Genomic DNA, 11,379 nt, shown 5'->3' with positions numbered 1-11,379 from the left:
AATGCAGCTGGCATTGAGTGAAACCATAATTTAAAGCCAAGCTTGACTCTGAAGCTTATAATTTGTAACACCAATCTATTTTTATGTTTCCTCTACTTGTTTAAGTGCTAGCAGTATAAAAGAAACTTTAAAAGTATATGCTCTACAAATATTTTTTAGAACTTGGACCCACCCACCAACTTTTGCATTTGAAATTTTTAATAACATAAATCAGGCCTCTAAAAGAATCTTTTGATGATAATCCCCAACTTCCTTGCTTGAATGTCAAACTCCAGTTCTCTATTGAGCTCATATTTATATAAGTTCCTTAATAATTGTTAAACGTCACAAAACATCTACAAAGAACACTCTTAGGAATTTAGGAATGGATAACTGATAGTTTCCTTTCAAATTTTGTCTTTTCTCTTGTCAGCTCTCTTTCCTCCTGTATTTAAATGTTCCACTTTTATTTACAATCCTTTTATATGTGCCCAGTTTTTTAAAAGTGATTTTACTGAACAATTTTTAAAATACCAGGTGATAAGAGCTGATAATTTATCTTATCCTGCTATTGTGTTTCTTGACTTAGGTATTAACATTGAGAACACTTGTGGTTTTGATTATATTTTTCATCCAAGAATCCCAAATTATTAAATTTTCTTTCTACCTGGGGAACTTTTGTTCTCAATATCTTTAAGTAGTTAATTTTTCCGTAGTAGTCGAAATGATTAATGTCTTCTATGGGGCATTCATGTTTATCTTTAGAAGGTGAGGACAACTAGGAAAATTACTGTGGTGGAACATATGCCATACAAATGTGAGACTATGATTTTCAACCCTAAGAAACCTTGTAGAGCAGATATGCTAGTACAAGTATCTGTAATGCCAGCACACCCATGTGGAAAATTATAGCAGAGAAAAAAAGGATCTGTTTATGTTCACGGACCATATACACTATATATACACAGTATAAAAACAATGAAGAGACCTCATCTTTTAAATATACTTACATGTATATAATGCATCTCAGTCATGTTTATCTCCTGTTTCTCCTTGCTTAGTTAACTTGTATTCCCCCAACACAAATTTCTCTTCTAACTTCATCTTCTCTCTGTCTCTGTCTCTGTCTCTTTATAACCCACTGTGTTCACTTGGTGCTAAAGATACACTCATAGGTGTAGGGACATCCATTGAAGAATGGCCAATCTGCCAGGAACCACACCTGTAAAGAAAACTGACTCTTCCTCATGTAGCATTCATCTTCTGTCAATAGTTCTTCATTCTGGGAGGCAGGCAACTTTGCCACTCTCTCGTCTATACTAAAATGCAGCCTAGCTTGATTTGTCCAGGTCTTGTGTATGCAACCATAGCTCATGTGAGATCATTTGTGCAGTAGTCTGTCATGTCCAGAAGATACTGCTTTGCCCTGATGCTCTCTGACCCTGGCTCTTAAAATCTTCCAGCCCCTCTACCACAATATTCCCTAAGCCTTTGAGAGAGTGGTATAATATAGATGTCTCATTTATGGTTGAGTGCTCTATAGGCATTTGTTCTCTTCACTTTGAAGAGATATTAATAACTGGTATCCCTTTCTGATACTATGTAAGCTAGTCCTTATGGAGACACTTTCAGCTTGATTTCCACAAATCCTATGACAGAAGACTGGTGTTTATAATATACAAAGAACTAAGAAAAGAAATGCAAACAAAAAAGCAACTAAGCACCTCAATTGAAATATAGGACTAAACAGAGAAACAAGAAATACAAATGGCTCGTAGATGTTTTTTAAAAAGTGTTCCACACCCTTAGCAATCCTGTAAATGCAAATAACATCTACTTTAAGATTTCATTTTACCCAAATACAAATAGTGAAGATCATGAAAACAAGTGCTGGTGTGGGTATGGGAAAAGGGGGGAATTTCATTTACTGAGAGCATAAATTGGTACAGCCATTGTGGAAATCAGTGTGGTTGTTACTAAAAAAGCTACAAATAGATCTACCATATGGCCAAGCAATACTACTCATATAATACGTACATACATTCATACATACATACATACATACATACATACATACATACATACATATATCTGGAAGCTTGTTTGTTTTTATATGCCATCCTAGAGCCTTCATCAAGCAGCTAATGGAAGTAGAAGCAGATCCCCACACCTAAACACTGAACTGAACTGGAATCCAGTTGCAGAGAAGGAAGAGTGATGAGCAAAGGAGTCAAGACCAGGCTGGAGAAACCCATAGAAACAGCTGACCTGAACAAGGGGGAGCTCTTGGCCCCCAGACTGATCACTGGGAAACCAACATGGAACTGATCCAGACCCCATGAACACGGGTGTCAGTGAGGAGGCCTCAGAAATCTATGGGGCCTCTTGTTGTAGTAGATCAGTACTTATTACTAGCATAGGAATGGAATTTGGGAGTTCATGTCACATAGAGGGCTACTCCCTCAGCCTAGATACATGGGGAAGGACCTAGGCCCTATCCCAAATGATATGACAGACTCTGAAGACCCCTATGGAGGGCCTCATTCTCCCTGGGGAGCAGAAATGATATGGGATAGGTAGGATGTTAATGGGGGCAGGGGAGGAGGGGATGGAGAGGGAACTGGGATTGACATGTAAAACAATCTAGTTTCTAATTTAAATTCTAATAAAAATGGAGAAAAAGATTTAAATTAAATAAAAAAGATAGTCTTGGCAAAAATTATAGCTTTACTGTGGCCATACTCTATTATTGAGACAAGTTACAGAGGGTTGCCTGGGTTCAAGAGCAGGTATCAATATTTTTATAGCAATGACAAAGTTTGGTCAAAACATGCAGTATGGAAACTTTTACAAGTGTTTTGAAAAACTTAACTTATGTAAAATGATATGTCTTGAAGGTAGGTAAAAAACATTAAATTTTTCTACACTGAAAATGCTGGAAGTTTTATGCAGAACCTTCTTCTGTGCTTCCAGTGAATAGAGTCCCTTCACAAGTGTTATGATGCGTACTGTGGGGAGAAGAAACTTGTCTGTGGCTGCTTACCTTCTAAATGTCAGAGTTAGAATTCAGACCAGTTTAATTTTTATGACCTCCAAATCTCACTACTATGTTCACTTTAACAAGAAATAGCAATAGTGAAAGTATTCAATATTCATTTACTATTTCATTAACTTTGTTTCTCTAGTAACCAAAATATTACTATTTCTATCCTATTTTAGTATCTTATATTCATATTGATGGCGCAACAGCTGTGTTATATCTAATATAAAGTACTTTAGTCTGTAAAGAAAGGTATTATTATATTACCACCTTAATGATTAGTCCATTTTAGCATAGTAATTGTATGCATTCTTACATTGATTGCATTGTTTTATAATGGCCTCTTTGTATAGCCATTTGAGCAGACCTTGTCATCCATGCTATCATGGAAAGTACATAGTGCATCTCTATCCCTAGAACTTAGAATAATAAAGAAAATTGAGCAGTAAATATTTCTTGAAGTAAAAGCTCATGCTATTGTTGCCCACATGATGGACTACTTGCAAGATTATTAGAATAAATAAAAGTCCACTTCTAAGCTGTAAAGGGTTTATAAATGGAGTGAATCTTACGAGGGTTTGAAATTCTCTTACCTGTCTTTACATAAGGAAGAATAAACTTAAATTACAGCACATGAGATGTGTTTGAAAAGTCTTACTAAGGTCAAAATTCTCATGCAGATGAAATGCCTTTAAACAAATTGAACTGGGGAAGCTAAAGCCTGGAGAATATATAAACTGTATGATTTAAGTTCTCAGAGTTGAATTCAGAGACATTCTTTCAATTATTTACATATTCATTGCTTTCCTTCAGTTCACTGTAGACTGTTGATCAGGATCGTAGGAGCTGTCCCATGTTTCTGTCCATTTTCTAAGTTGTGTGTCTTACTTGAGTTTTGTCTTTTTGTGCCAATAACTTCTATATATTACATTGTGAGATATAGACCACCTCTATGTTTCATGGTTCATGAAAAACTTAAATAGGGACAAAGGAAAATGGCTAGTCTCATTTCAGTGATGTTTGTAAGTAAAGAGGACTCAATATGGAATCATAATTATGTGTTGACTAGCTTTGTATTCTTTAATGAAGCATTTGATTTCTGTATATCTCCTTTTGTTTATTGTAAAATGAGGTAGTCTGAGTGGTTCATAATCTGGAATATTACAATCTCTGTAGAGTTTTTCTATTTGTCAGCATGGTGGTGACACTATTTCCACTATTAGTGGGAACATTCTGAGGAACCTATTTTTCAAATGTGTATGATAGACTATGTCCTGAAATATTTTCTTTATGAAACTGTCTTTTTGACAATATTGTGAAATATTTTAACTATAAGTTAACATTTCTAGTTATAAAACTTTTCATAAGAAAACTGCTTAAGAAAGTATATCTTTGTCCCCGTACTTGAGTAGAGTGAATAGGGAGTTATTCTGTTTCCAGAAATCAATCAACTACTTTTCTTTTTGTTGTATTGCTTTTGTTGACTGTAACCTCAATAATTAAAATAATAAATAAGAGATTTGACAAGAAAAACAGAGCTCTAGGTCAAGATCCAAGATGAGTACTTAAACTAATATAGTCAGTTGTATCTTCTGGATTCTCAGTGTACATGTAGCCTATCTCACCTTTTACTTGAACAGTGAGGAAAGAAATGAAACAATGATAACGAAAACAGCAGAAGAAAAGATCTGAAAGGCACAGCATGGAGCTGACTTTCAGCCCTCTTGGATGCTCTACAGAGAGGACAACCCAAGGACATGTGTATCTTCCTAACCATACATAAATCAGGTTGAGACTTGTCCTTAATGGAATTGTGTCTGAGTTCTGAGAATGTCTTACAGGAGACTGAGCAAGCTGTGCTATTTATGGTCTTAGGTGGTACGGATACTGACACTTCTTTTTATTGCTAAAACATAAAATATATCATTTGAGTGTCTTTATCCTATTGAATGCAGAAAGGAGTGTGGCACTGCTATTTTTTGGAAGAGAGAAAGGCATTATTTTCTTATGTTAAACAAAGACATATGACAGCATTACCCATTGCTGTTGTAATATAGAAAGTAGAGCTATGATTTTCATTTACTTCTAATCACATTTCAAAGCATGTAAAATAAATTTCAGATATTTTAGCCCTATTGTCTTATAGTTCATATAGTTTTGACTCTGGGTATTTAAGATGATTATTGCCTACATTGATAAAAACAATTATTAGGTACATGGTGAAAATTCTTCAACTAATTTCCATTCAATAAAATCAGAGATTTTTAGTAAGTGTCCTTTGTGTGAGCCATCTCTTTAGGATACATAGCAGAATAGAAATGGGTTCACATTTACTGTTTTGAACATTCATTATCTCTGTGACTCTAAGGAAGTTAGGATTTAGTAAGTAGTAGCTAATGATAAATCATTTTTTCTGCTAAGCTGAATGCATTCTAATGACCAGATATGTAAAACTTGATAGTGAAAACCACACTATTTTATATTCTGAGATTTAAAGATGTGCTTGACTTTATAAATCAGTCTTGCATGAGTGAAGTGATGGTCAATACCTAATGGATGCTCGGAATAGACAATGGAATGTTTCAAACATTTGACATCTCTGTTGTCAATATCAGAAAGGAGTTGTGCATTAAGTTTATTTGAATGGTTTCACAAAGTCATACTCCTCCCTACCTGAGGAGCTATTGGCATTCAGCAGCTGTTGAGAGAGAGAGAGAGAGAGAGAGAGAGAGAGAGAGAGAGAGAGAGAGAGAGAATCGGTTTTCTTTATGTTGCTCCTAGTAAATTGACTATTCTTCACAGGAAACTCTCACATCCAAGACTATATAGATAACAAAGACTGTAGCTGTTGGGCTTAATAAAAGAGAAGACACAATTTCTGTGGGTAGAGGAGGGGGGAGAATTGGGCGGAATTGTGGGGTGAATGTGGGAGAAGCTGTGGAGTGACTATTATCAAAAAACAAAATTATCAAGGAACTAATACAAAAATGAAGAAAAAACTAAATCCCATAACTTGGAATAGGAAGACTGCTTAGTTAGTAAAGTGCTTGCTGCATAAGCACAATCACCAGAGTTCAGATCTCTAAGACTCAGGTTAAAAAGAGATGGGAGTGTCTAGTCTTACTGCAACTTGATATGCCACAGCTGGCTGATATATATGGGAGGCCTGCGCTTTTCTAAAGAGAAGGGAGAAGGAGTGGATAGGGATGGGGGCGAGGGGTGTTTGGGAGGAGGGACTGTGAGGAGAGGAGGGAGGGGAAGATATGATCAGGCTTCAAAGAATTTAATTAATTAATCAACCGATCAAACAAATTAATTGAAAAATGGAAAAGAAAAAAAAGCAAGGCCCAAAAGTGTGTGCTTCCAGATCTGGGAAGGCAGAGTCAGAATCATCCCTTGAGATGGCTGGCTGCTAGTCTGGCCAAACTGGTGACTTCCAGTCCTTGAGAGATGAAATGTTCTGGAAGTCAATTAAGAAAAAGACTCCATGTTAACCTCTAGCTTCCAAGTGAACACACACACACACACACACACACACACACACACACACACACACACACACACACACACACTAATAACAAACAAGTAAAAGCCACATCTTTCTGTGCAGCATCTGGCCTTTCCTCTTACTGGTCTGCACCTGCCCCTGGCTTACACTGCATGAGAGTCTCGTGCCAGAGAGTGATGCTAATCACACTGCAGCTAGAAATATTTATGGCTTGTTTCTGTACTGAGGTCCTAGAGACCATTGGAAGCAATTTGCTTTAGCACCCAATCAATAAATGATTAATGGCATTTATTTTATTTCTATGGCTCTTGATTTGTTTTTTCACTGAAGCTCTTATTTAGTATCTGAATTTCATATTCATTTAAACATTTTTCTTGAAGCAGAATAGAGGTTTCTTTCCTCGAAGCTAGTTATAATGGGTCTCTAGAGACTAATAGTTCTTACATGAGCATTATTATGGCAAGACCTTGGTTTCATTCCTTCATTCCTTAGCATGGGTAAAGCCTGCATGACCCTATTTTCCCTCTAGCTTCATCTCCTGCAATGCTCACTTTAGCTACCAATTTCTAGGGCTCCAGGCTTAGATTCTTCCATGAGGTTGTTGACACTTGACAACTTTTTCTTTCTGGAGTTCACTGCACTTACATGTTTCTTTTTTTTGTTGTTTTTTTTTTTTTTTTTTTGTAGAACCAACTGCCTGTGATTCAGATGCAAATTTAAATGCCTCTTTCACAGAAGTTTTTTTAATCCCTGAACCAGAATGTAGTATCCTATTAGTCATGAAAATTGGTATAATATTAATCAGAATTAAAATGTTCTGGTTTACTTTTTGTCTCTCCTTGATGCCTATCTCTATGCTACCAGAATATAAACTCAGAGAGGAAATTGTTCATCATGGCATCTGGTGTTCATCATGGCATAAGGTACTGAAAACTGCTAGCATAGATCCAATCTGAACATTTATTCATCTATGATTAGTATAGTATTTTATAGCAAAAATTAATAGTGTCTTTAGTTCTTTTCATTTGAAATATATTAGTGTTCTTTCTAAAATATTTATTATTATGATTTGTGTGCATGTGTGAATATGTGTGTCATAGTACATATGTGGAGATCACAAGACAATTTATGAGCATTGGTTTCCCATTTACCCTATGTGTGTCATCAGGCTAGGTGACAATACCGCTGCCTTAGCTTACCTCGGACTACCTAAAGGACTTCTTATTTAAACTTTTATAAATAGAGAGGCATGTCCAGAGGAGAACAGTTATTTGATTTCATTAACCATTATGGTAAGATTCAATAATTGAGTCAAGGCTCGTGAGTCTGGAAACCTGCATCTAGCTGTATAATCTTTTGCGCTCTATGATGATTTCAATCATTAATCCTTGAGAAGTCTATGCAGGTCTATGAATGCTTATCAGTAACACTGAAGTCTAAAATTTGTGAAAAATCAGAAGCTTTCTGTAGGCACAGCATCAAAATGCATTTAGTGGCAGAAATCTAATTTAAACAATGTAAGGCTACTTATAGTTTTCATGTATCTTAGTTAACGTGACTGCTTCTGTATTTCAATGTAGAAATAATGAATTTATTTGATCATAGGTTTCTTTTAAATTCAATATCATTCTGTGTAACCTCTCTAAAATTAAAGTTATTTTTGAGTTTCAAAACATACTCAACCCCAAGAATTCAACTGAGGTAGGAGGATACACAAGCATATACTCTTAACCGTTATGATTCAGGAAATGAAGATCACCCTAGCCACCCAGGACAAGGGAGAAATCTTACATTGCTAACAAAAAATCCTAGGAGACTGAGTTAGTCACATCATTTTGTGAGAAAACTGCAGAGTAGGAAATCAATTACTATTGTTCAGGAAATGTTTGATTCTTTTAGAGAAGGGATGTAAATGTTCTGTAAAAGGATCAAATGTTTTCTGAACAGTAGTAATAAATTTCCTCCTCTCCACTAGATCAACCCACACAGATCATGCCAGTAATTTTCACAGCTGCCTGAAGTAGGCACCACTGTTATCCCCACATGGGTATGGGTGGTTTCTGTGAAGTTACATAAGTTGTGGAAGGTCATCTAAGTATAAATAGCATATTAGGAACTTGTACTCAAGACAGTCTGGTTGTAAAAAAATTGCACTTGTAACCAAAGTCTCTAATGGTGAGTTTTACATGAGTCAATGATCAGGATATGATTTCTAGAAGTGAATAATATGCTGCTCATCCTTCTAATTGTTGAAAAATAAGTCAGGCTAGGATAGGAAACATAGAAGGATAGGAATTCTAAATTATTTAATCAAGTTCTCTATATGCTACAAATTAAGAATATTTAGAGTCCCCAAATATTTTAAATACCCTTGCATAAGATTCATCAATTGGTCAGTAACAAAAATCAAGTTTTAAACCAAAAAGATGACATTGCTTCTCAAAATAGAGAAATATACAGAAAACTACAAGTTTTGGGAAATTTTATATTAAAATTATTTAAATATATTTAAATATTTTTGTTCTATGTATGAAACACACCTATACAACTGTGACTGTTAAACAAATGGGTAAATTAATTGTAATAAAAACTACAAACACAATAGAGAAAGATAAGAGATACTATAATAGAGGGAGACATTAGGGGTCTAAAGAGAAATCAGGCACTAGGGAAATGTCTGGAGAGCTACAAAGATGATACCACATAACAATCTAAGCAACAGAGGAGAGGCTACCTTAAATGCCCTCCCCTGATAATGAGATTGATGACTAATTTATATTCCATCCTATAGCCTTCATGCAGCAGCTGGTGGAAGTAGAAGCAGACAACCCCAACTAAACCTTGAACTGAACTGAAATCCAGTTGCAAAGAAGTAGGACTGATGAACAAAGGGGTCCAGACCAGGCTGGTGAAACCCACAGAAACAGCTGAACTGAACAAGGGAGAGCTCTTGGTCCCCAGACTGATAGCTGGGAAACCAGCATGGGACTGATCCAGAACCTCCGAATGTAGGTGTCGGTGAGGAGACCTTGGAAATCTGTGGGCCCTTTGTAGTGGATCAGTACTTATCCCTCACATAGGAATGGACTTTGGGAGCCCATCTTACATGGAGGGATACTCCCTGACCCTTGACACAAGGGAGTGGGCCTAGGCCCTATCCCAAAGGATATGACAGACTCTGAAGACCCCATATGGAAGGCCTCACCTTCCCTGGGGAGCAGAAAGGGTATGGCATAGGTAGGGTGTTAGTTAGTGGAGCGGGGAGGGGAGGAAAGGAGGGAGATGGATCTGGAATTGACATGTAAAATAATCTTTCTAATTAAAATAAAAAATTAAAAAAAACAAAAAAATCCAAAACTACATACAAATGCTATTCATATGAAAATATGTGTGAGAAGCAATATTTATTGGAATTTGGGCCCTTGTTACAGATTCCATGTGGCATGAAGTGCTTATGTGTGGGACTTTGTTTGTTTGTTGTTGTTGTTTTGTACATGGTACATCACTGCTTTGGACCCTGTGTCATGTCAGTGCTCTGGAGACCTCCTGTGTTATTTGCACTGAATTATATCTTTGCATCCAACCTACTGTGAAATGTTCATTCATGTAGTGATCCTTGAGGTCATTCAGCCTGCATTTAGCTTGAAAACATCATTACATATTAAGTCCTCTGTTCTTCTCATTAGATCAGGACAATTAAGTAGTACCATTTGACAGTCATCTGACTATAAATGCAAATAACATGTGGACATTAAAATCTCTAAGCCATGTTCATTTGTAAGCTCATCACCTGAGACATTATATATTTCTACCAGGACTTTTAGAGTATTACATGAAAGGAAAAGGTCAAATTAAAAGCTAGGTATCATGGGTAAAGTGTGGACCTACACACAGTCCAAGGACCTTAATTTGAAAAGCACTATCCTAGAATATCAATTTGTCTTTGAAACATCAATTAATATTTCTACTTTTGCTTTTATTATGAAGGTATTTTCCCCTATTTTTCTTTCAATTGTAGACACTAGTGGGCTTTGTCAGTTTTGTATTGATTTTATTTAAGGCAACTTCAAATTTATTCTTCAGAGGCTAGAAATTTTCTTCAAATTACCAAGAGGAAACAAAGCAATATTTCCATCACCCAAGATTAATTTACTGGGGACAGAAAACTACTGCTTCTTTGATAAAATTCTTGTCCTCACACATACAGACCTGAGTTTCAATACCTAGTATATTAGTTAGGGAACCTATAGAATATATATGTGTGTATGTACATATAAACACTGAATGGATATAAATATTTAATATTTATATATTCATCATGTATACATATTCACATATATATGGAAGATCCAAGAATCCAGTTGTTTTTCAATCCATGAGGCTGGATGTCTCAGCTGGTCTTCAGCATATGCTGGAATCCTAACAACAGTGAAGGAATGGGTTTGCTAGCAAGGATGAGAGCAAGCAGTCCAACAATGAGGCTTCCTTCATTATATAGAGTTCCAGCAGAAGGTAGGAACAAGATCAGAGGTGGGTCTTTCATCTAAAAAGATCTGGCTTAAACATGTGTCTTCTTACCTCAAAGATCCATAATAAAAGATTTTTCAACTTCAAATGATTTAATTAATCAAAAATTCCTCATAGGTGTGTTGTAACAATAAGTCTTTCTGCCACAGTCACCTGAGCCCTGCCACCATGTGGGCACTTTCTACCAACTGCCTGAGTTCTGCCAGGCTGCCCAAGTTCTGCCTGCGGCCATGTTAAGGTCCCAAATAACACACAGAGAATTATATTAGGTACAAATGCTGCTTGGCCAATGTCTAGGATTTCTCATATGCTACCTCAGTCTTAA

The sequence above is a fragment of the Cricetulus griseus genome, chromosome 3, assembly GCF_003668045.3.
Source record: "Cricetulus griseus strain 17A/GY chromosome 3, alternate assembly CriGri-PICRH-1.0, whole genome shotgun sequence".
In the NCBI taxonomy this organism is placed as follows: domain Eukaryota; kingdom Metazoa; phylum Chordata; class Mammalia; order Rodentia; family Cricetidae; genus Cricetulus; species Cricetulus griseus.
This window is presented reverse-complemented; position numbering follows the sequence as displayed.